Source organism: Suncus etruscus, chromosome 10, assembly GCF_024139225.1.
Source record: "Suncus etruscus isolate mSunEtr1 chromosome 10, mSunEtr1.pri.cur, whole genome shotgun sequence".
Classification (NCBI taxonomy): Eukaryota; Metazoa; Chordata; class Mammalia; order Eulipotyphla; family Soricidae; genus Suncus; species Suncus etruscus.
Genome location: NC_064857.1, coordinates 23,994,497 through 24,021,081, shown reverse-complemented (window position 1 = coordinate 24,021,081; position 26,585 = coordinate 23,994,497). Strand labels below are relative to the sequence as shown.

At 35.6% G+C, this 26,585-nt stretch overlaps 1 pseudogene; it reads right to left on the bottom strand.

Annotated features, from left to right (window-relative positions):
• Window positions 1-2,262: 2,262 nt before the first annotated feature.
• LOC126021739 (uncharacterized) lies at window positions 2,263-2,355 on the bottom strand (annotated as a pseudogene).
• Window positions 2,356-26,585: the final 24,230 nt, after the last annotated feature.

The following is a 26,585-nucleotide window of genomic DNA, read 5'->3' as shown; positions in this document are numbered from 1 at the left end:
TTAAATTTGTACACAAAAATACTATATTAAATTAATTTTAAACAACTTCCTAGGGTGAGTATCTTACTTAAAGGAGAATACAAAGAGAAAAGAACACGCATTGAGTGCTTTTAGTGGAAAATATTTTTACATTATTTTAACTAACCTGTCAAGCTATGTTTTAGGATAGTATGCTGTTCTTTATATGAAGGAACCTGAAACAGCAGAAGCTAAGCAACATGCACATTCTATCAATATTTTAAACTTATTTCAACATTTAGTGATGACTATAGTTTCAAAAATGTTTTTTTAAACTTTTTCTCATTAGTAAATCATGAAATTAGTGTGATAACTTTTAAAACTGTGTGAACTGAATTTTTTTTTTTTTTTTTTTTTGGTTTTGGGTCACATTGAATGATGCTCAAGGATTACTTCTGGCTCTGCACTGGCAGTGTTCAGGCGACTATATGAGATGTTAGGAATCAAACCCTAGTCAAATGCAAAACAAGTGCCTTGCTTCTTTACTATCATTCCAGCTTAAGGAATATAACTTTGTGAGAAGTTTATAAATATATAAAATATTACTCTTACAGACTAATACAACATGGTAAATATGTCTATTCTATAGTATGCCAATTTGTAGAATAAATAAATGAGAATTAAATGATGCAATATTTAAGAAAGAACAAAAACAAGGCTGATGGTTAAAGGTCTTGAGTACTTTGTGGTGGGGTACAATAACTTTGTATACCCAAAGCTTAAAATTTAAGATCCGAGTAGTCATGTTCTCTAAACTACAAAAATAAACTTACTAGAATAGTAAAGGGAAATTTCAGTAAGTGAATACAATTTTAGAATTCTGGTTTTTGGAGAAAGAGAATATTTCAAAATAAGTTTATGGTATGGTTACAAGTATAGAATTAGTAAGCTTTCAAAGAATTCTGATTACAGTAAAATATAATATTATGGATGAAAAAATAAGTCAAATTTCTTCAGAAAACTTTGAAGCATGGTCTAAGTACTTGGGCATTGATACTCTTGTCAGAGTCTGCAGGACACTAGAAAATATAGTTGTATCCTTCATGGCACTGTGACCAAGAGAAGGCACTTTTACTGATGAATCCATCTGATGTTAGGTAGGTTGATCAATTGTTGATCAATTGAAACAAAAGGGTCCAAATGTCAGAGGGAATGTAATATTACTTGCAATTAAGAATTAGAAAATCCTGCTTTAATAATCATCTGATATAGGTGAAAGTCTTACGGATAGTAATTACCAAGGGGAAACAAAACATATAGAGCAAAGACAAGAATGTGGTTATCTGGCTCAAGATATCTGAATTCTTTATTTCTATGAAGCTTTCAAGGGACAACTCAATAGATATGTCATGTCCTCAGTGAATATGTTTTCCACTCTGTTATGGCTACAGAATAATTCATAAAGTATGATAGTGTAAAGGAATTAGAAAATGAAATCAAATGGGAAAAGAAAATATGAAATAACGTAATTTGAGGTTGTCAAGTAAATTCTCATTTAGTCATGACTTAGAATTTAATTTTTTAAATAATAAATTATTTGGGGAGCCAGAGCAAGATAAAGGTAGTTAGAATGTTTGATGTGTACATGGTTGACAAGTGTTCAAGCTATTATATATTATGTAATGTGCATTTCATAGATGCTTGTTATATCAGCAGAAACTATCAAAAAGAAGGTTCAAATGTCTATTTGCATACTTGTCTTTGAGAATATAGAAAATTGACTTTTTATCATAAGCAAGTTAAATTATTTAAGAATTTTTGAAAGGTAGGCTTCACTTTATTTTAAGAGGGGTTTGCTTTGATGATTTACAAAGAATACTTTATACTTTGTATTTTTTGTTTGTTTGTTTTTGGGCCACACCCGGTGATGCTCAGGGGTTACTCCTGCCTATGCGCTCAGAAGTCGCTCCTGGCTTGGGGGACCATATGGGACGCCGGGGAATCAAACCACGGTCAGTCCTAGGCTAGCGCTGGCAAGGCAGATGCCTTACCTCTAGCGCCACCACGCCGGCCCCTATATTTTGTATCTTATATAAAACTTATATACGGTATTTCTCTAAGAATATTTCTTTTTTGTTGTTTTTGGGCCACACAGTGATGCTCAGGGGTTACTCCTGGCTACCCGCTCAGAAATTGCTCCTGGCTTGGGGACCAAATGGGACACCGGGGGATCAAACCGTGATCTCTCTAGGCTAGCACCGGCAAGGCAGATGCCTTACCGTCCACGCTACAGCTCTGGCCCCGAAGAATATTTCTTTGCATGTCATCCTTGCACAGGGGCCATGCTAATCTTCTCTGTATAGTTCCTTTTAGTATATGTGCTGCCGAAGTGAGTACTGAGAATATTTCTTATACTAATTTTCTAGGCACTTAATGTAAGCTCACTGTGACCTCCGTTCATACTTATGTCATAAATTTTATGCACAGCAATTTCTGTATCTCTTTCCTCATTATTCATTAGAGTTGCATTTTTTTAATGTTCCTCTTTCTATTCTTCTCTTTATATCATGTTACTCTTTCCAAATTTCATATTCTCTTGGTAATAAAGTGCAAACACACTAATTTTCCATGCCAAATATTAACAGTAATTTAAAAGCCATCAACGTTTTTTCCAAATGCTGATATCAAGAATATTTTGTAGTTTTGTTAGTCAAACAATAATGTTGCCTATAGACACAAATATCATATTTCAGAAAATGAACTGGAATATTTGTAAAATTTGTATATTTGGTGGGGGGGGGCATACCCGGTGACCTCAGTGGTTACTCCTGGCTATGCATTCAGAAATTGTCCTGGCTTGGGAGACCATATGGAACGCCTGAGGGATCGAACTGAGGTCTGCCCTAGGCTAGCACGCAAAAGGCAGATACCTTACCACTCCACCCCACCAATCCAGCCCCAAATTTGTATAATTTGACAGAAAATTCTTAGTGTTCACAATTCAACTTCTTTAATCTATTTCTTCTATTTTTGTTTTGTTTTGGGGTTTTATTTTTAGTTTTTTATTTTTGGCAAGCATTCCAGATCTTTAGTTATTAGTAATTGGCACCATCATTATACAAAATTACATCAGCTCATAACTTATACTATAATAAAAAATTTAAGCATGTAGTTTTTAATCGGTAAAGTTCATTTTATGAACTATAGAGCAACACATTCTTCTCTAAACAATAATAAATTATTCTAGATGGCAAACTTCAAATTTTCAAATGAACTTTGTAGATTACTCAAATCTTAGATAAAAATCTAAGCATTTTACATGATTTAAATAAATGTGTTTTATTTTATTGATATGATTGGCTTATAACTAGATTTATTTTGTACCAATCATTATCAAATACAATTTTATACCATATTTTGGCAATCTCATAATGATGTAAGAGAAAGACATCCTTTTATAGTGTGTGTACTCCAGCTACAAGTTTCTTATACTGTAAATTGTGTAAATGGATGTGGAGGGAAATTTGACAACAATGAAAAGTTTCTGAACATTAAACACAGATTGAAAATCAACCACAGAACAAATATCAGGCATTTCCAAAAGTTACATTCCTTAAACAAAAAAGTAGTCTCAAGTAGAAAAAATTTAAGTCAATTTAAGTAAAAAGAATTTTAGAAAAATTTAAAAGGCTCTACTCTTGCTAACTTCACCTATATAATATGGGACCTAAGCTAGTGTTCGGGTCTATTTTAAGAATATGAAGAAAGGAAACAAAGGAAATTGTTTCCTGTAAGTGAACTTTCATCCCAAAATTCAATTAACATTGACCAAAGAAGATATGTACTTATGATTTTTCAGCATTGTTGAGTGTTTGTGTGCCACAGGAGAGGATATTCCTAGCTCTGCCAGGGATTAGTCCCCAAAGGGCTCAGGGGACTGACTATACTGGATGCTGAAGACCAAGTTCCCCCTCATCACCATATGATGAATCAGTGTTTCGCTTTAAAAAACCAGTTCTCGGGACCGAAGAGATAGCATGGAGGTAAGGCATGCCTTGCATGCAGAAGGTCCATGGTTCGAATCCCAGCATCCTATCTGGTCCCCAGAGCCTGCCAGGAGCTACTTCTGAGCGTAGAGCCAGGAGTAACCCTTGAGCGCTGCTGGGTGTGACCCAAAAACAAAAACAAAAAAAATCAGTTCTCTTGGGCCAAAGAGATAGCATGGAGGTAGGGCGTTTTTGCCTTGAATGCAAAAGGACGGTAGTTCAAATCCTGGCATCCAAAATCGTGCCCCGAGTCTGCCAGGAGCGATTTCTGAGCCTGGAGTAACCCCTGAGTGCTACAGGTGTGACCCAAACCCATCCCCCAAAATTAAAAAATCAGTTCTCTTTTGCACTCCTTTCTACTGCAATGGAAAGGAATATATAATGGGTCCTAGCTAACTTTAAGTTCATGAGATCTTGCTTCTTTACTTATGTTAATGCCTCTGTCAATATAGTGCTATTTGAAATGATGGCTCAATAGAGGCTGTTTGGGGACTTTGACGTCAGAGGCAGAGACAGCTTTCACGCTATTTAGGTTCATTTACAAGGCTGAGTTTCTGGTTGTTTAATTTTCCATATCTAAGCAAAATAACTAGTGAAATGAAATAAGACAAACTCTAAAATCAGACTGAATTTGATCTAGCTATGCATAAGTAATTTTGGTTTGAGGGAGTGTACAAGAAATCGTCATTTCAACCGTGCAGTTAGTATTACCGTCAAAATCACTAGGGCTTATATTCAAAGACATAGTCCTTGGTTGTTTTTTTGTTTTTGTTTTTGTTTTTGTTTTTTGGCATTTTTTTAAACAGGACCTCATAATTTTTTGACAAGAATGAATTGATATAAATAGAATAAAAGCCTAAAATGCACACTGATAACACATTATTTAGAATAATATTTTGCTTTCGCTTCAAATTATCAAGTATTATTTAAAGCTAAATGAGCATATCTCATGATTAACATATGGACCCAGTTTTATAAACAAGTAATTTGCCAGTAGTGTTTACGCAACCTGAATATTGTCCTTGCTGAAAATAAAAATTAATACAATTTCATTTCTATAGTATATTTTAAGTAAAATATGCTCACATTTTATCATTTTTTACTAGAGAGATATCTGTTATCAATGCTACATTATTTTCATTTTACTGGTTTAATGTTTATATTATTTTAGTAAATTTACAGTGGTCCTCTTAAATGGCTCTGACTAAATTATTTTTAAACAACATATTATTTATAAAAAAAATCTACTAAAGCACAGCTTAATTAATAGTGAAAAAAAATGGCAATTGCAAGCTATAGATCCTAGTCAAATCATGATGAAACTGCAAGAAAAGTTTTAAAGGAGGAAGTATGTCAACTACAAAAAAAAATGGCAGCATTACATTTTTGTCATTCTGAGAATTAATGGTCCCACTGGGAGTATATCTCTGTTGCCTGTACTGTCAACTCAGGTTTTATTCTCAGAATGGAACAAAGACATTATAAGAGCATGGTCACAATTTAAACTCAACTACTTTGTTCAGTCCTGGATCCGCTTAGAAATTTCTCAGGAAAAAACTGTGGATAACTAATTAAATTTTCCATGTCATGGCTGTTATTCTGGCATCTAACAAAGTCCATGCTTGGCAAGAAGGAGCATTTTATCACAGTATAAACTTTTTACTTATAATAATGTGATGTCTGGGGTTAGGAATAATGACCTTGTGACTGAGGTCCTTCCTCTATGATTGCGAAAGATTTTATTTCTAACTTGTCCAAAGTCGAGATTATTCCATGATCTCCTGCATTTGCTTATTCTGAGAAGAAGGCTTTCTTAAACCATACCAGAGGCTTTCTTAAACCCAGTAAAATACTAGTATATTCACAACACGAAGTTGTTTTGTTTTTTCCTGAAGAATCTTGAACCACTCAGGTACCTTTCCTTCATAAGCCTAAAGCCTTCATTGCCCATAAAAACATGCATCATCACAAAATGTGCACAGCCTTGTCAGATCAAGCTCAGAAGAATGTCATGCAGATAATTTGCGAGGGATGTGGGTTGATAGTATTATTCTACCAGATGGAAAACAAAAAAATAAAGTGTCTGTTTTACTCCATCCCTCTTTGGGACAAGCAACATTGTCTTATCTTGAATTAGATTTCCTTGGCAACTGCTAAATTGATCATAACTCAATTTGTTTGAAGTTAAGAAATTAAAAACAATATGTTATGCAATATTTTCCAAGATGAAGTTGAGAATCGTAGATGCATCTTATCAATAAGAAGTGAATCAGAAAAAAAAAAGGCTAACTTTTTGAGGTCACATTATTTCAATTCTGAGACTGATCTGGGAGAATAAATTTTAGTATAGTTAACTTTGTGACTGGTGATTAACAATAGCATCTAAAAAAAGGTTTTATAAAGATTAAATTAACCCATAGTTGTAAATAATCAAATTCTATAATTAATTCATATATTGGTAAAATTTACCTATTTTTTTTTCCTGTAACACAGATATTGTTATATGACATTTGTGACTCAGATCTACCTAAAAAACAAATTTTTTAAAATAATGTCTAAACACTTACAGTTACATTTTAGACCCAAAGTAGCATATTAATAACATTTTGTAGTTCACTGTTCCTGAGGTATCCTTCACTCTAAGCTCATAGATGGCTAAAATCAAACTAAACTGCTTAGATACTAAAGACTGGATTGTCTGCAAGTAACTCCAGGTAAATAGTACCTTCTAGTTCTCAAAAGTTTGTGTTAAGTCTTTTTGCTTTTATGAAAGACTTATATTAGTTTCTGTTTTCAATACCAGATATAAATTTGTTTTTTGTTTTTGGGCCACACCGAACAGCACTCAGGGATTACTCCAGGCTCTGTACTCAGAAATCATGGTTGGCAAACTCATGGAACGATATGGGATGCCAGGGATCGAAACAGGGTTGGCCATGTGCAAGGCAATTGCCCTCCCTGCTGTGCTATTGCTCAAGTCCCCCAATATAAATTTGAAGAAATTTTTTATCTTTTATTAGAAATTAAAACTAAAAATAGCCATCAGTGTTTGTTGCTAGCTAAGAGCTTGCTGGGATAGCAAGAATGATAAATTCAGTTTCTTTCCTGGGAAACACCTTCTCACAAGCTATGTATCCTATCATTTGTGCTTTAACTATATATGAGTGCTATTTTAGGCTTTGTGTATTTGGTAGGTTATTTGGGGAGTCTGGGTACACTTAAATATTTACATGTGAATGACTGATATTTGCTTCTTTTTAATTCAATTAAGGGAAGTTTTCATAGAAACATTTCACTTTGGGATAGCCAGAGCTATCTGTACTTAAAACCATACTGCTACAACATAGAGAAAAATGCTATCCTTGAACATCTGAAATTTTTCAAAACATTAATGTTCACTATAAGAACTGTTAAAAACTGTGGATCTTATCTCTTACTTTAAGCCTTAAAGAGACGCCAAATCTGTCTCAACTAAATTCAGAAGAATCAATGAGATAGTACTTATCTCCTCAATGAAGAACACACAGACAGCTCATTTATTTTTCAAGCCTTCACTGCAGTGTGGGAGTGTAGGATTTCAGTGACTGCTAAGATTCTCTCAGTTGCTCTAAATTCTCCCAGTTTTCCTACATTATCATTTAGAAAGGCAAAAGAATGAAGATGAAGTAAAAAAAAAAAAAGATGTAAATTCTAACTACTCTTCTTAGGTTCCTTTCTGTTTCATTGAGGGTTGAAATAAAATGTCATATAGATATATACATATACACTTGATCTATTATTCAAATGTTAATTAGCATCCTATAATGCTAATATTTATAGAAAAGTAATATTCATCCATCTTTATAATCAGGTATAACCAGGTTATATTAAATAAAAACCTACCATCCAAGTCTTAAAGATAGCTTATTTAGCTTTGAGATGTCAGTACTTTCATAATATGCCATACAAATTATATTTTTGCTTGTCTATTTTTCTATTTAAAGGTATTCACATTGTTTTTAATATCCATGATTTGTTATATTTTATGTGCATGTGGTTTTACACCATTTGACCTTTTAAAAATGCTTAAACTCCACTCTGGTTCTTTCATCTCCAAAAGCTTGTAAATGAATGAGAGAAGTAGAATGCCGGTCTGGAATACAGGCAGAGAGTGGGGAAGGAGAGAGATGGGGGCATTGGTGGTGGGAATGTTGCCCTAGTGAAGGGGAGGTGTTCTTTTTGTGACTGAAACCCAATTACAATCATGTCTGTAATAATGGTACTTAAAACATATACTATTTAAAAAAAACACAAAAGCTTGTAAAATTTCCTTCTTATACTTTTTACACAAATATGTTCATTCACTGATTTTTTTTTATATTTTATAAGACTCTTACAGTCCATTTGCCAGCAAAAATCTCAAATTAGGTTAAAACATATCAGTAATAATAACTTTCAAAATATATTTCAAATATTTTATTTCACAAAAATATAAAAATATTTGTATGCACATATGTATTAATGTTCTAATATATCAAGATTTTGGAATTCAGACAGATCACACATTTTTTTTGGTTCCTTTGTTCATTTATAACATTTTTCTCTTGCTTATTTTATTATTTCAGACATGCAACATGCAATTTACCTAAATCTAGAGTGATCCAGGTAAAACATATTAATATTATTTATTTTAACCAAATACTGAGGTAATCAATTTGATATATTAAACATCATTTTTCTCAGTATTTTTAATAAATATTCACGAGACTAATCAAAAAATTGAAATATGCAATATGAATGTTTCCACAAATATCAATGAAAGAAAAAATAAACAGAAAAAGATAACAAGGATTAATATAACCATGCCTGAATTTTCTGCTAGATCATTTTGATCTTTCCTTTGGAGAACAAATGAAATGAAAACATGAAAAATTCTATATTCTAAAGCAGTGAAACCACATGGTGATAATTAACACAAGTCTTTGCAGTCATCAGAATTCAGGCTGCACATATGGAGAACTTAGCTATTCCAAACAATTTGTATACTAAGGGTTATTTTCCATAATCCATTTGGTCTATGAGTAATTTAAACATCAAATTTAGATTTTATTCCTAAATACTGTTTTTCTGTATCACTTTGTGCTGAAAGGTAAGACTTCAATGTGGTAGCAGACCAGCTCCTTGCACCCTATTTCCAGAAATAGAGGTGATGGCATTGTTTTTATCCAGTGGATTATTTACTCTCTTGACAAATGGCCACTTAGGGGGAAAAGAGAGATTCCTATTGCTAAATTGTGAAGGAAATTTAAGGATAATAAGTTCTAAAAAAATACCTATCAAAAATTAATCTTACTAGGGTAAGCAGTAAATAAGATTACTAGTGATGATAGGGATATCTACCTCCATCAAAATTCATAAAATCTTATACCACTTCAGTTTAGCTACACCTGAAATGATTCCTAAGCATTTTTAGATGATACTTTATAAATTATATTTATTTTATAAATGCCAAATACTTGATAAAATGCAAAAAATTCTGTTTGTTGGTTGAACTTTACTAGTTCTTGGGTTATTATATCTATATTGTTATATCTTTTTATTTATTTGTTATTATTTCTTTATTAGTTTTAGGGTAGGGATAATGAATACAAACAAGTGATAAAGAGTCTACTAAGGAGGACTTTAAAATGGTGAGACTTAGGATACATATAACTGTGTATTTTATCTGTATTTCATTAATTTGATATTGAATCACAATCCTTTATAATACTATTGAACTCATGTTTTCAGTGCCAAAGCTACTACCCCAATACCTCCACCAGTGTTTCAATATCTCATTGCTATTGTTTCATGGACTTTTCCCTCCTTTCTTCACCAGTCTCCTCAATTCAGAATTCTGATTGTGCCTCAGTTTATTTGTGGATTGTATAACCCTCTTTTCATTTCTTCATACTTCACTCAGGAGTGAGATCATCTCATATAATCAAATTTAGATTTTATTCCTAAATAATTTTTTTTCTGTATCACTTTCTGCTTAAAGGGAAGACTTCAATGTGTTTTTATTGTTAAGGATTGATTGCTTCACTTAGCACAACATTTTCTGATTCCAAGTAAGGTGGAAAAAACTGCAAAATTTTATCTTTTCTCCTTGCTGAATAGTATTCCATTGTGTACATATCCACTCATGTGTTGTTGGGTATGTGGATCATTTCCAGATCTTGATCATTACAAAGAGTACTGCAATGAATATAGGTATATGTGGATCTTTTTAGTATGTTCTCTTTGAATTAGTATTTGTATTCTCCAAAAAAATATTAGCATCATACATAATAACCAAGAATTGGATATTGTATGTATGGGGGTGTGTGCTGTGCCCAGGATCAAATTTAGGTCTCAAGCATGCAAGGCATACACTCTACCACTGAGTTACATCCCAGACACAGTGAAGAACTGGAAATAACACAAGTTATCTGTCAACTGAAAGATGAGTAGGTAAAGAAAATGTACTTTATAGACATGATGGAATACTACTGGTTGATAAAAAAGTAAAATCATGCTAGTTTTGCCAAATTATTGAATATAAATTATAAACTATGATTTAGATTATAAGATCCAAATAACAGCTTCTAGAAGCAACAGGGAGGGTGCAAATCTACTACATGGGTCAGTTGTAGAATGATAGATGAAAACAGAATTTTAGTGACAAAGAAAATGTAGTTCTTGATTTTATAAGATTTTTACACTAAAACCTAAATATTTTTAATAAATTTGGAGGGGGCACACCCAGTGGCAGTGCTTAGAGATAATGTCTGGCTTTGTCTTCAAGGATTAGGTACGATTTTGGATCTAATCAGTATTGTTTGTAAGAATTAAGAGCCTTAATGATGAAACTAGCTCTCTAGTCCTTAAACCTATATAATGTCATAAAACAATGTTATGACAGGGTCACGCTATGAAAAAATAACCAAGTACAAGATCACAAAGACATAGGATGCGGGAAGCCACGTGTGATGAATGCTAGATAATAAAGGTAGACTACAGGGCTAAAGGGGCCATTTTAAATGAGATGTATTTATTTATTAGATTTTTGAACCACGCTCAGAAGTTCTTAGGACTAGCTCCAGGCTTAGTGCCCAAAGATCACCCTCTGTGGTGCATAAGTATCATATGAAGTGCAAGTCAGTCTTGGTTGGTCTGTGCAAGGCCAGCAAGAACCTTACTCTCTTAAGTTTCTGGCACAGAGAGATGTGTTCGAAATAAAATGCCCATGAACTTTTTCAGTAATTACAATTCTTAGTCTACTAAGGGAACCCTGAAAGAAATCCCAGCTTAAATATGCTGGCACAATCTACATTCCTCTTATTTTTAAAATATTTTTAAAACAATATCTTTGGGTTTTTTTTCGTTTTTTTGTTTTGTTTTGTTTTGTTTGTGATGCTTATCATTATTGTTGGAGTCCTCACTGAATATTTGACACTTCTTTTTGTACTGCTGGAGTGTTTCATCTTCTTTTTCTCCTTCGTCTCTCAAATCGATGATGAGAGCCTCTAGAAGGATTCCGCCCATTTTCGGAGTATTAGACTTTTACCCCAGTTTATTACTTTTCTCTTCTTCAAACAAAACCATGCAACTTGAATTAGCTAGTCCTGCCTCCCAATTAGAGGGGGAAATAAGGGAGGCACCAAGACCAAACAGGTGCAAGACTACTATGTAGAAGGATAGGTACATAAGGGACCACATATTCTAGCAGCCCTGGGGGTGAAGGAAGAGGATATGGGAAGTAGGACAAAAACGGAGGTGTAGGGAGAATAATTTGGTGATGGGAATCCCCCCTGATTTTATGTAAATATTTACCTAAAATATTATCAACAATGTGTAAGCCACTATGATCAAAATAAAAATTATATTTTAAAAAAACATAAAAAACAATATCTTTATTTACAAAGATGATTAAAAACATGTTTGTAGTTGGGTTTCAGTCATAAAAAAGAACACCCCCTTCACCAGTGCATCCTTCCCCCCACCAATGGCCCCCATCTCCCTCCTCCCCACCCCCTGCCTATATTAGAGAGACAGGCATTCTACTTCTCTCACTCACTACCATTGTCCTGATAGTTGCCAGTGTAGTTATTTCTCTAACTGTTCATTCTTTTTAAAAGTAGGTTGCATACTGGGAAAAGGTGTGGAAGGAGGACAACCCTGGTGGTGAGAATGCCCCAGATTCATTGTTACTATATACCTTAAATATCACTGTGAAAGATTTATTATTCACTTTGGTCACAATAAAAATCATTAAAAAGAAAAAATAGTGGGTTGTGAAACTGCTTTGATTTCTGTGCAGCAGAGAAGTGAGTCGGGTTCAAGTTCATTCTGTCTTTTCAGATCTCTCAATGTGGGGTCGGGCAGGTGGGTCCCTCTCCAGGCCTCCCTCACCTAGGAGAAAATCCCTCTCCATCTGGGGGTGCAAGGAGAACACCAAAGCAGGCACTGAGGAAAAAGAGCGCCCCCGTGGGAAGCAAGAGTGGAGGCTGCCACTGATCCAGCATTTCCCTCTAACCGTGCAAAACACGGTTTCCAGGGTCCGGAAGGCCCCGGTGCTCCCCCAATAAAGTCTCATCCTCTCCACTCACCTGGTGCTCCCCAAACTCCACCTCTGGGGTGGAGGAATAAAAAAGGACTTGGGAACCCCGAGGTTGGACAGCGACTTTTCAGAAACCGAGTTCCCGGGGTTGGAGTCTTTTGGAGGGTCTGCAGGCAGGGGATCCCCGCAGCCCGAAGCGGGAAGACCCGGGGAATCCCTGATGCTCCCGAGCAGAGCACTGGGAGGGAGGTGCCCCCCAGAAGTGTGGGTGTCTCCCGACCGCGCCCAGGATCCCCACTACTCCCAGCAGCTCCAGGCTCTCCCCCCTCCAGCCCTGAGACCCCCAAATCCCCCCATGCGGGAGACCCAACCTGCACCACACCAGCTTGTACTGTTATCTGGAGAGAAGACGGAGAGGCAGGCGAGGCCGACGCGGAGCGCGGGAGGAGGCGGAGCGCAAAGTGGGGTGCGGTAAAGTGGGGTGTGCACGCCCCGCCGGCGCCCCCGAGCGCCCCGCCTCGCCTCCCGAGCCCAGCCTCTTCCCAGGGGAGCCACACACACACACACACACACACACACACACACACACACACACACACACACACACACATGCAAACACACACCCGGCTTGCAAACGAGCATCCTGCATCTTCCCCTGGGCGCCACCGGTCGGTTAGCTGCAACTCTCCGGCTGCCTAGATCCGTTGATTTGATTTGATTTATTTTATTTTATGATATTTTATTTTATTTTAATTTTTTTTCCTTTTTCGGTCCTCTGAAAAGGTCTGGGCCAAAGGAGGCATGCATGGGGGGCATCCTCCTGGAAAAAGGGGGACTGATGATGGAAGAAGAAGATGATGGTTCCTTTTGGAGAATGCCTTAGCTCGCCTCCCCGACACTGGGCAACCGAGTCAGGGATGTAAAGAGAAGCGAAGTGGGAGAGCAGACGCCCGCCCCGGAGCTCCAGCCCACCAGGGAGACCCTCCTCCCACCGCAGGGGAGGGGGATTTCCAGCCACACATCACTGGAGAAGGGGATCGTCGAAGGGAAAGGGGGAATCCCACAGCCCAATGTGGTACCCGAACCAGGGCCGCCGGCTGAGCGGGGTCGGTAGGAACTAGGTAAGTGGAAGGGAGGTAGGTGGGGATGTCTTTGCTGCTCCCCAAAGAGGGTTTTTCCTTGCAGAATGGACTCCCCCCGAGTTGCTCCAGGCTATTGAAAAACTGACATATGGCGTGGAGGGGACTTTGCACACACATACACACACACAAAAGCTTGATATAGCCGAGAAAGGGTGACTAACAGGAGTGCGTCTCAATCCCTTGCAGAAAAGGTACTTCCAGTGTGGTTAGCCCCTGCTTCCAGGGGAAGGGATGGATGGGGGGGGTATGTTATTTCTAGGAGAGGAGCTCTCTGGCTTCTTTCTGGTCGCTGCTTGGCACATGCACACTCACATGCACACACTTGTGGGGCCGTATTTACGGGGTGTGTGCGAGGTCCTGGGGAGAGAAATCACATCCAAATCTAGAGACACACTTCTGTTTGAATTCTGCAAAAGGGTGCGTGGTGGTCCTCAGTGCGGTTGCCTGGGCTCTGGAGAGAGAGGATGAAGTCCCTCAGGAAGAGCTTTCAAGGCTGTTTTCAACACACTGCTCAGAAGACTTGGGAATATAGTTTCTCTGAATGGCACCAAAAGGCAGACAGACCATTTGCCTCATCATTTGCTTCCTGTGTTTAATGATCATTTTCGAAATAATATGCTGCCTTCCATTTTTTTTGGGGGGGGACGCATTTTGGTATATTCATTCATAAAAATAGTCTCTGTGCAATAAGCAAAAGCAGTATTTATCCCTGAAAAGTGTTACGATAATAGATATAAGACTGGACTGAAAAGATAAAAAAAAAAAAAACAAAAAAACATGCTATACCGGGTTAATTTTACTCAGGTTCAGCATTCCCGCTAATCAAGTTATGCAATAATGTCATCTTTTAAATCACATTTCACAATTCTGGGTTTTGCATAAAACCCACTTTTGGATTTTGTTGATTTTAATTTTTAGCTCAGTCCAAAGGAAAAGTTTTTTTTTCTATTGATTTTTCAACGTGTCGTGTTATGTGGCTTATTTACAAATAATTATCAATTGGAGTGTTATACTGCAGAGGTTAAGAGATAGGTTAATTCCAAACAAAAATCTATTCCGTATTAAGTAACTTGTAGGAAGATCCTGAGCATTATGTATATGCATATATATTATGTACATGTAGATGTATATCTAAACTTTTGCTAGTTTTTTAAAAGGTGTGTATGTGTATAATGTAAATCAGTAAATACAAAGTTGCCCCTGACTAATTTGTAATACATGATTAGGATCTATAGACATATTGACTAAAGATGTTTTTGGTTCTTTATCAACAGAGCTCAGTGATTTTGGATATTTTGCAGGAGTATAAGCATTTAATTGCTGTTAGAGATAGTGTTTTTCAAGGGGAAACAGGAATAACTTGTAGGGCTGCATAGATATCCTGAGAATATTAAGGATCTAATGTACAAATAACTTTTCTGTCCTCTACATGAAAAGTATCTTCTTAACTTAAAAGAATTAATATGTCAGCACAAAGTAAATATGCCCCCCTCCCATTTGCTGGCAGATTGTGTATCATGAATAGAATTCTGTTTAATGTACTCTCTTTCCTTTCTGGCACTACTCAGACTCTTGGAGAAAAGAGTGAATCATTTGGCAGTACCTTTGGTTTCTTCCTTCTTTTAACCTTCACCTTTATCTCCCCATGTTAGTGGCCCCAGAATTCCTGCAAATACAAGAATATCTAACCCCCCCCCCAAAAAAAAATTCTATTGTCACCCAAATCTGCACACACATGCTCACATACTTATCCTAGAAAATAACTTCATTGGCCTTTACTTTGAATAATGTAATGCCTCTCTTCTTTTTCTACTCAGTATTTTCTATATAAAATCAATCCATGCATCAGTTGAAACTTTTGTCAGTTTTATTTTTTTTTCAAATTCTCTTGTTTAACTTTCCAACCATTCATATGAACTGAGAATATTGAAACAGGAGGAGTGAAATTATTAATTTTGCCAGTCTTTTCTGTTTGTCTTTTAAAGTTTGCTTGGTAATGACCAACTGTGAACATAAACTTGTCCTTCTAATTTACAATATGGTAACAAATGTGAGACTTGAGAAATGAAATGGGAGGATGCATGTCTAACCTAGTTCTTGCAACTAAATACATATTATTCTAGGTTTTCTGCATTCCTGACTGTACGTTAATGTAAAAATATTCACTTAAATTTAAAAAATATTGAACTTATATATGCATTTTAAAATAATATTCAAGAGACAGCAATATATGTATATAAAATATATAGATAAGACTCCTGTTAATATATAGGTGAGCTACAAAGTATATTCCTTCCTGACTTACCATATTGATTATTTTTCTTAATTAAGAAATCAATTCTTAGAAGTTTCTTGTTTCTTAGAGACTATTTCCTAAAGCACAGACTTAAAGTTGGTAGGTTAGCTTCTCATATACTTTTAAAGGTTAATATGCAAAAGTAAGACATTAAATTTACTTTAACATTTTAGGTTTGCTTATATTGTTCAAGTATATTTCACGTAAAATTATGATGCCTTATATTTTAACAAGGATTTTATGGGAGTGGATTGCACACATTCGTTGAATTAATGTTAGTGTTTTTTTTTCTCAAATTCAGTGTGTTTTTAAGGCAGAGTTTATTGTTACTTCCAAAGTGAGAAAATGTTCAAAGTGATAAAATTTAGAAAGCAACACAATCTTACTTTTTTAATTATATATTACAAGTATCTTTAATCCTCTAGCAAAAGATCTCAGTCTTCTTTATTGCTTATTTTCTCCTTTTGTCTTTTAACTATATATTGCATTGACTCTACTAAAATCGTGGACTGGTAGGAAGCAGTTCAAATGGGTGAATCCAGGACCTCTTCGGCCTGTGTATGCAAACCCTATTGTATCATCTTTATGGGGGAAAGTACGTTTCAGTAGGTGACTTGTACTTACTAACAATATTCTAATTTAATATAAGTATGTCTAGTCACCAACTCATTCATTGATTCGTTTATTACTTTTACGTACATATTAGGAGAACAGTGCTTAATTAGAATGTAATAAATGCAAAGAAGTAGAAGGTCATAGCCTACTCTTTAAGAACTTTATAGAATGTAGACAATAGTTCAAAAGACATCTCATACATCAAAAAATGCATTTACTCATTTCATATGTCATCAATTTATTTAGGCAGACTCATGAAGGGAATCATGAGAATGTAACACAGTCTAAACACTGAGGAATTATTAGATAGCAATGATAGCAAGTTAGTAAAATCTTACCTTCTAATTTTTATTAAAAAAACTTTTTTAGTGCTCCTGGCTACCTCTGGTAGTTTTGGGGAGACTAGGTGTTGTCAGGGATTGTGCCTGTACCCCTTGAGTGTGAAACATAGAGTTCATAGTCCAGCACCTTGAGCTATCTCCCCAGATCTCATATATTGACTCAAAAATTAAATGAAATGAAACATAATTATATGAGTTATTTATGTTATTACTTATATCAACACATTTTTGTTTGTTTGGGGGGAGTCACACCTGGCAGCGCTCAGGGGTTACTCCTGGCTCTACACTCAGAAATCACTCCTGATAGGCTCAGGGGACCATATAGGATGCTGGGATTTGAACCACCATCCTTTTGCAAGCAAGGCAAACACCCTACCTCTATGCTATCTCACCAACCCCAACATATTTTATTAATGTTGTTATTAATGTTGTGAACACCTTAGTCAGCCACTTTTAAAGTATTTTATAAATGTTAACTATTTTTCACAATTACCTTAAGGAATACTGACTAGTAACTCTTCTTAATTATATAGAGATAAAAATTAAAGTACAGCTACATTAATGGTCTAAAGTCAGAAAGGAAGTAAATGATATAGTCAAGTCTGAACCTAGACATTTTGGATCAGCAAATGCCTCAATATTATGAAGTGTTAAGGAGTTTGATCCCTAACAGAAGAAGAACTGATGATTGCAACTCCAGCATTTTATTTGGAATCATCTTCCTATAAAAAAAAAACAGTATAGATAATATAGGACAGCTTAGAAAAGATTTAAAAAGTACAAAAGTAGGGATTGGTTTTTAAGTTGAAAGGAGATAGCTTGGGGTCAATCAGAAACCTCTGAGGACTCTGGGTTATGCAGGAAGCCCAAGTTGTTGTTGTTGTTGTTTGTTTGTTTGTTTGTTTCTTGGGCCACACCTGAAAGTGATCAGATATTTCTCCTTGTTCTGCACTCAGGGATCACTCCTGGTAGTTTCTGGAACCATACAGGGTGACAAGGGTTAAATCTGGTCAGCCTCAAACAAGGCAAGTACTGTCTCTCTGGCCTCAGCAAGTTCAGGTTTGATCCCTAGCACTGCATGGCCCTTTGAGCACCTGGAACAATTGTATCTGAGCACTAAGCAGTGAGGACCCCTGACACTACTGCTGAGGCTTGAGAATAAAGAAGTTGCTTAGAACCTTAATTTAAAAAGTCCAGTGAATTTTTATTAGAAAGCTAAACTTTTAGGAGTACTCCTATTATTATGATCCCCAAGAATGAGGCTGGCTGAGACAGACAATCTGACTAATCAGTTTCTAAGAATAGTTTACTTTTGTTTTTAGTTTTGTATATGTATTGCTGCAGCAAATACTTGTTTTCATTTTATAAAAGAAATTTGTGAACAATTTGGAATGCAACATTATTTTGATTTTTATAATTATAGTTTCCTGTATTAAAAGAAAAGTGTTAGTGCTAAAGTATAATTTTTACCAATATTTCCATTTTTCATCTGCAAAAACATCAATAATATAGCAGTAGAAACTGGATAGAGACACTAACCAGGATCACTGTCTAGTACACTCTTTAGGATGTATTTATTTTTTAAGTGACAGATAGTAAAATCATTAAAACATAAATCAGATCTTAAGTTTCAGAGATTCTTTTTTAGAGAATCTCATGAAGTATTTGAAGTTAAGTTCTTAAAAAATGACTAACCATGACTAACTTCATTTTAACCCTCTGGATTAAAAGTATTTTCATGATTAATAAGGTTTTATTTTGTTTGTTTTGCTTTTAGTGTCATATCTGGTTGTGCTGACAGTTACTATAATTTTGTTTTCTATGTGTGTATGTGTGTTATATTTTTCTGTTGTTTTTGTTTTGTTGGTGCACAGGAGCCATGGGGTTGGGAGGGGATGGTGGGAGGGGGATACTAAGTGAGGCTGGTGCTAGGAAAGCCCCTAACTAACTGTATTATCTTTCTGACCATTAAAAGTTAGGGCATCTTGAACTTGAAATTTATTTGTAAAAGCTGAAATCTAAATAATATTTAAATCTCCCGACCATTCCACAAATGTCCTTTTAATCAATACTATGCCTGAATTACAGAACTGTAAGTACTAAAAAGATAGCCATTAGGGCCCTGGGAAATAGCAGAGTGGGTAGGGCATTTGCTTTGCAAGGTTTCTTCCCAGGTATCCTCTATGGTCCCCTGAGCCTGCCCTGAGTGATTTCTGAAGCCAGGAGTAACCCCTGAGCATCACTGGATGTGACTCCCTAAAACATACAACTTAAAAGATAACTATTGTGAGTAGCAATATTCCTGAGGAATAGGTACATTTAAATCATTTATTGACTGCTTCCTCTGTGTGGGGCTCATTTGGGATAAAAAGTAAATGCAGTATTTTCTGGACCCACATGGAGGAGGAGAAAATGTAGAGAGTATGTACAGAACTGATTCTAATATTAGGATGAGTGAAGAAAGCTTTATCATATTGGTATAGGCAAAATAAATAATTAATTGATTCAGATTTCTAGTGCAAGAGCCAGGGACTACATAACTCCTCAGGTTTCTTATTTGTTATTCCACTTTCAAGTTATCTGCTCAGCTCCTTCACTGTGCCAAGGCCATAAACTAGTTGTTAGGGATATAAATATGAATATACATCATGCATTCATAGTCAACACATGTACACAAATAAATCATAACCAACAACTCCTAAGTGCTATTGTTGGAGCAGGAAAGCTAAAAGTTAAGTGAGAAGTTATCTAACAGAAACTTCTCAAGAGTTAAAAAAAATAATAGAGTTGTTCTGAGTTTCTAGATGTTTTTAATTTATGATTTTCTGGTCTGTTAGATTTAATAATTCCTTTTATAAACAGTATTTTGTAATTTTTATTTTGGTCTCATAAAATATTATTAATAGATCAGATACCCTTTGTCTACAAGTGGTATTTAAAAAATCAATATAGATTCCCTGTATGATGTACAAAGGGGGAAAAAAGGAAAGCATCCTTTGATCAAAAACAGTAGGTATATAAATATATGCTGAGGACATAACTACACTGGATTTCCATAAAGTAGTCTGGTGTTTGCGGTTAATTAACATGGACAAAATTAGATTTTAGAGAAAAGAGTCAACCAGATATTGGTTACAGTTGTATATTTGGCATCTTGAAGCAAGAACAAATAAAATGCATTCATTGAGTGTAGAAATTTATAATCACAAACACGTGTGGCCTGCTGTATTAGCAATCATTTATTACAAGCAATTTTATAGTTGGTGATAGAAATTTCCAAAATAAAATGTGGTGAGCACATTTTGGTTATGTTTTAATTACTTACATCAATGTCCAGAATATTTCCATATAATTTGTATTGAAAATTAAAATATTTTACTTCCATATGTGACTGAGAAGTTTAAATATTATGGATGATGCATCGTTTCTTTCTACATTTTATGAATTTTTTGTGTTATTGGGCCTAGCCTCCAGATATTGTATAATTTTAGAAACTTCAACCTAGACAGTCTGAGTCCCATTCAGTAATACTGATTTTGTATATATTCTCTCACTGAAGGAAGCTAATTCAATTCTCATGATTTATTGAAATATTTTTAAAGCAGAACTCTCAAAGTGTTTAGGTAAGTTTAGAGACTGCCTGTATAAGAAGCAAAATAAACTACAATAAAATTAAGCTATCTAGATGACTAAATATTAGAATCATCCTAGTCACAGGCTTGCTGCTCTGATGGTAAATGCTTTTAGCTGGGAGTGTCAGTCAAGACTTCATAGAAGTGACACCTTAGTGAAATTTTAAGAGATAATCTTCCCCAGGCTACAAAAGACACAGATAGATAACATTCCAGACAGAGGGAATAGCATTTGCAAGGCAGTGTCAGAAAAAGAGAATGGCTGGTAAATGGAACTTAACTGGTAATTTTAAGGAAGTTTGGATAATGAGACTGAAGATGCAGGGATCTTCAAACTACGGCCCGCGGGCCACATATTGTATTTATTCCCATTTTGTTTCTTCACTTCTAAATAAGATATATGCAGTGTGCATAGAAATTTGTTCATAATATTTGTTTTTACTATAATCTGGCCCTCCAACAGTCTGAAGGACAGTGAACTGGCCCCCTGTTTAAAAAGTTTGAGGACCCCTGGTAGAGATTTAGTGTTAATGGTGGAGTATGTCAGGCAAGTCATTTGGATTTTATTCTGTTGGACAGTCGTGTGGGGAGTAGCTATATTTTAGCCTTTATTTATTGGCTTTTTATTTATTTTTATTTTATTATTTATTTATTTATTTTTAGGCACTTTCTCAGCAGGGCCAGATAGCACTCCCAATCATATTAAGATGGTGAGAATTGGAGGGTTGAAAGTTCAGTCCTGGGGCAACCAGGACGACTTCCACTGGTATTCACGTATAAAATTATGGACCTTGAACAATGGAAGCATCTGTTTCACCACTCTTCTTTATCATTTCAGTGCCCACTTGTAATTTTAAATAAAGTTAGTTACAAGGTGGGTGAAACCATCTTTGAGGGAGAGTTAGGAATATAACAGTAACAGAAGAGAAAGACAGACGTTGGCCTTTGACTAGTTAGGAGACTCTTGAGAAAAACAAATAAGATAAAGGTCAGGAATGGTGTTGAAGGGAATGAGGGTTTCAATTTTTCTTATGAAATTTCAGAATGCCTCTTTTTGGGAGTTGCATCACTTTCTCAGCCCACTTCCTGCCAGTACACACATGGATGCTTAGAGATTATGTCCTTAGTCACAGTTATTTTTTTCTTTTCTCTTAGGCCAGGTTCCCATTTTCTTTGAGAATACAATTACCGCAAAATCTTTATAATTTTAATTCTGCTCTTCTATGCTATGTGGATAGAACTGAATATGTACTGAGTAAAATGAGTTCAAGGGAATAAGGACAAAATAGTGAGTAATCTCTCATATGCGCAGTCTAAAAGAAACCCTATAAAGGAATAAAAAATTGCCAGTGATAATACAACTGAATCTTGGCCTATAGATTTGAGTTACTAAGGAAGAGATGGGGTAGAAGTGGACCTAGAGACAATGGTGGAGAGACGTTGACATTCTGGAGGTGGGGGTTGTGTGTAGAGACTAGTATACCTAAAGCATTATTGTTAACAGTATTGTAAATAATGGTGATTAAATACGAAAATCAAAATATATTTATAGATTTGAAAATTGATTTGCTTTTTATCAGTTATACTACCTACCAACTCCATTGAATGTTCTTTTCATCATTCTGTGACCTGCTCATTTTCTGTGTCCATGTCTCAGTTACTTTCAGGTCTTCCCAATCAGTAAGGTTGGTTGATTAAGGTAACTTCATTAATTAATATTTGTTTCACAGCTGAGTCACTGCTTCTAACTGAAAAGTCTTACTGGGAATCTATTGCTGAAGACCCTTTACAGCCTCATTCCTCACCATATGAATCCCTGAAATAGTGGACTGATCTTGCTTACATTTCAAGACTTGGTCTATTTATCTTTTTTGTTTGTTTGTTTGTTTGGGGGGGCACATCTAATGGTACTAAGGGCTTTGTCCCTGGCTCTATATTACTCAAGGATCATTCCTTGAGATGCTCAGGGATCATATGGGGCTCTGGAGATTGAAACCTGCTCATACAAGGCTCCAGGCCCCATAGAGCCTTTATCTTAATTTTATATTTATTTTTATTTTCATCCTTATCTCTGTCTTAAACTAGCCAATTCTTTCCTATGGACACTCATTGTCTTATAATACATTACTTTTAGGCATTAAGGAGCATTATAACACACTAGCAATTTGGCTCTTTCCAGGTCTTTTTTTTAGAGCCTTGACCTGTTCTTCTAGTTAATGCAGTTTTGCCAGTAACAGGGCTCAGAGTTCTACATCGTCATTCTCCATAATTGTTTCCTTTCTAATTGTGTGTGTTTATTTTTTGTTTTGGGCCACACTTAGTGGTGCTCAGGGGTTATTCCTGGCTTTACACTCAGGAATCACTTTATGTGGGCTCAAGGGACCTTAAAGGATGTCCAGGATCAAACCTGGGTCAGCTATATGCAAGTCAAGTTCCCTACCTGCTGTACCATCTCTTACAGGCCATCTATACATATTTTAGAGGAGATTCTCCTAAGCAGTGTTTAGGTGGGCCATACAGTCTCAGAGGTCTAATTCAAAGCCTCCTTGTGTGAAGAATGAGCTCCTGCTATTTGAAATATTTACCCAGCCTACATGTTTTCATAAAGTCAACATCCACTTTAAGGTATTGATTTCAGAGTAAGTTAAGAATGATGATAGTTGCTATAGCATCATACCAAAGTGTTAGTCATTTAATATAATAAACATTTATTTCTTACCTGTATAATCCAGAAATGGGAGGAGAGGGAGGGAGGGCTTTTTCAACATCTTGGCTTATAAATGACAACTATGCCATTTCTGCATCTATTCTGAAGATGACAACTAGTCAAATGGATCTTCTAGATGCAGGGAAGGCTGAGAAACATTCCTGTTTTAATAGGAATTTCTCAATGACAATTCTCTCTTACAAAGGTGAGGGGTAAATTTAGAATAGACAATTAGCCATCCCTGCTGCCTTCAGAATAAATTAGGGTGAAGAAAAGATTTGAATTATATTCACTTAGGATTCAGTCCATGATGCAGGTGGTATATTTCCTCTTCCTGTGTCAATCTTCCCTTTTGTTCTTCACCAGACTCCCAGAATGACATCTTTTATTATCTAAAGAAACACTAGTATCATGATCTTGTACATAATAAAATCAGGCTTAAAGATTTGGGGTAAAGATGATTGTTACATTATAGACAAAAAAAACCCTAATTTTGATTGAATATTAGATGTCAGTGATCCTAGAAATGTGCTACTCATGTCTCATTGTGGGATTATTTTACCCAAATGGATCTCTTTGCAGCCAAGACAATAGCCATTGCTTAATCCTCCATTCTTTTTTTGGATATCACTTAATTTCGGGCTGCTTCTTTGTATTTCTTAAGAAGCCAGTGAACTTGGTGCATGGGTGCACATGAGTTTTTCTGGTAACAGCAAACAGTTTAGTTGTTTTTCTAAAGTAAAGCAGCTGTTCTTTCTTTGAAAAGATTTACTGCTTTCTCATAGTTCAACTGCCTTGAAATTGTAGATAGTTTTTAAAATATTGTTTTGAACACATATTAAGACATTTTATAGGTAAAGCACTATTTAAGATCACCAAGTTAAATAAAATTGATTGTTTTCTCATTGAGCTTATTGTTAATCTGAAAGCAAACTGGACACTTCCCTCTATCTATGAAAATAGATTATTTCATAGTGACCAAAAGCAGTCAACTGATGGTAATTTTTTTCTGAACTATTTGGAAAGTAAAGGTGATGGGATAAGGCAAGTCCCTGGACATGAAAGGGTAAAAACAAAACTTCTGAATCAAGGATCAGCAAGTGGGATATTGTGTGTAAACTGGGATGTTGAGGATGAAATGGACTCCTATTATCCAGAGACATCTTTAGGTTCTGCTTCTGGTTCCCTGGTTTCTTTATTGTAGACTCCAGGAGCTTAAAGTTTGGTTCTTTTTCTATTCTTTCCTTCTCTTTTCTGACAGTAATCACTAAGTTATGCCTAACTAAGCTTGTTTGAAAAGTTTATCTCCAGGCATCTGGAGCAAAAGGAAAAAGATGACATCTTTGCAAGTAGTCAGGAATTTAGAATTAAATTTAAAGTTTTCTTGAGGAACTCATTTGGAAATTTGGAAATTTATATTGGCATAAGTAGGCAGGATTAGGATGATCCAACCCTACAGGTTTAAATGATGTGGATTATGAGAACTTGAAATTTTGAAAGGGTCCCTATTCCTTCTTCATTTTTAAGGCATCACAAATACAGGCTATTGTTCAGTTCAGGCTGGCTACATTTCTATGCTCTCAAGTCAAGCTTATTGGCCTTTCGTCTTAATCTTTTTGTCTTTCCTTCTGTCCTTGGAGATGCTTTAAATATCTTGTGTTTGGGACTTCATGTGTGCCTTAGACATTCTCTTTTCACTTTTACCTATTTGCCTCCTATCATTATCTGTGATCTCAGTTCAGAAATAAGTTGCTCAAAAAAATCTTTCTGGGCATTGAGAAAAAGGGCAACTTCCTCCTTAACACTCTCCTGGAATGTTCTGATACTTATTTGTTGTACTTACCCAATTCTAATCTTAACTTATGGAAATTGACTTTGCCCAGTGTTATTTTTCTATATGGACAGGTAAGCTCTATAAAAATAAAAATCTGCCTCTCCTATTTACAGTTTTACCTATAATTTTCTCATAAAGAGTAGGTAGTCATTTTTTTTTTATAGTCCAAGTCATTGAGTGAAGGAATGGATAAAATTGGAATCTAAGTTAAGTGGGTCATAAGACAGCCCTGGGAGCCACTTAACTAAGAATTGCTGTCCAGAGTAGCAAAGAATATATTCAGAGTAACTAATGATGAACTATCAAACTAGGATTCCACATTATTTCATATTCTCATACTCTGTTTTGGACGACGTCAGGATGGTCCTAAAATTGTGGATGTGGTAGAGCTTGTTAATGGTGATATAGACTCTAGAGGCTTTCATTGATGGTGAAAAAAATAGTGATATAGACAAGGCAGAACATGGTACTTCCAAAGAATTTTTCTCTTTTCTCTATTTCAAAACAGAACTCTGTCTGATAGCTTCACAGGAAGTTGGTCTAGGTTAGTACTTCCCAATGGATCTTGAGGTATTGATGGAAATTTTCTTTATCACTGCCCTCCAACACAGTAACCTCTAGTTAATAAGCTATTGTGCACTTTAAATGTCTGTTGTGAGACTGAGAAATTACATTTTCAATTAAATTTAAGTGGCCACATAGGGCAGAAAACCCTAAATTCAATAGCAGCATGTTTAAACTTCTAGGAAAGGAAACATCCATTTAAAACCAGTGTTAGCTGCTGAGTTATCATATGTAAATGGGTAAGCTATCTCTGGAGTCCAGTGCCAATTTTGACTCTATCTCCCAGGTATAGCTCAGTGAAGAAATTTGAATGCGCTGTGTCTGTGTCTTATTTCTTTCCAAAGGAACTATTCTTTACTGAAGACATATTTGTGTGTAAAATACAAAATGTAAAATATTATGAAATGTGAAACATATTGTTAATGTTCTATGTTGTGTTAGCTTAAATACTTTCTCATCTTTACTTTTCCCAAACAATATACTCCCCCTTTTGCTTCTGCTTCTTCCCCTTTCCTTTCACTCCTTATTTCTTTACTGGATAAATAGTGACACAAACATGGCATTGTGCCCATTAACAAAATTCTTTTCTTTTGCAAAGTGAGTTCTTCATTGTCTACTTACTTACAAAAGCTGTTTAGTTAGTGTAGATTATTAATAAAAAAGAAAATAGAAGACAAGAGTTCAGATAATTAGCAAAAAATGTTTTAGAAATGGTATTTGTTCTTAGTATACCTTTGATAGTTTTTTTTTTGTTTGTTTGTTTTTGGGTTTTTTTTTTTGGAGGGTCACTCCCAGCAGTGCTCAGGGGTACTCCTGGCTCTATGCTCAGAAATCACTCCTGGCAGGCTCGGGAGACCATATGGGATGCCAGGATTCAAACCACCGGCCTT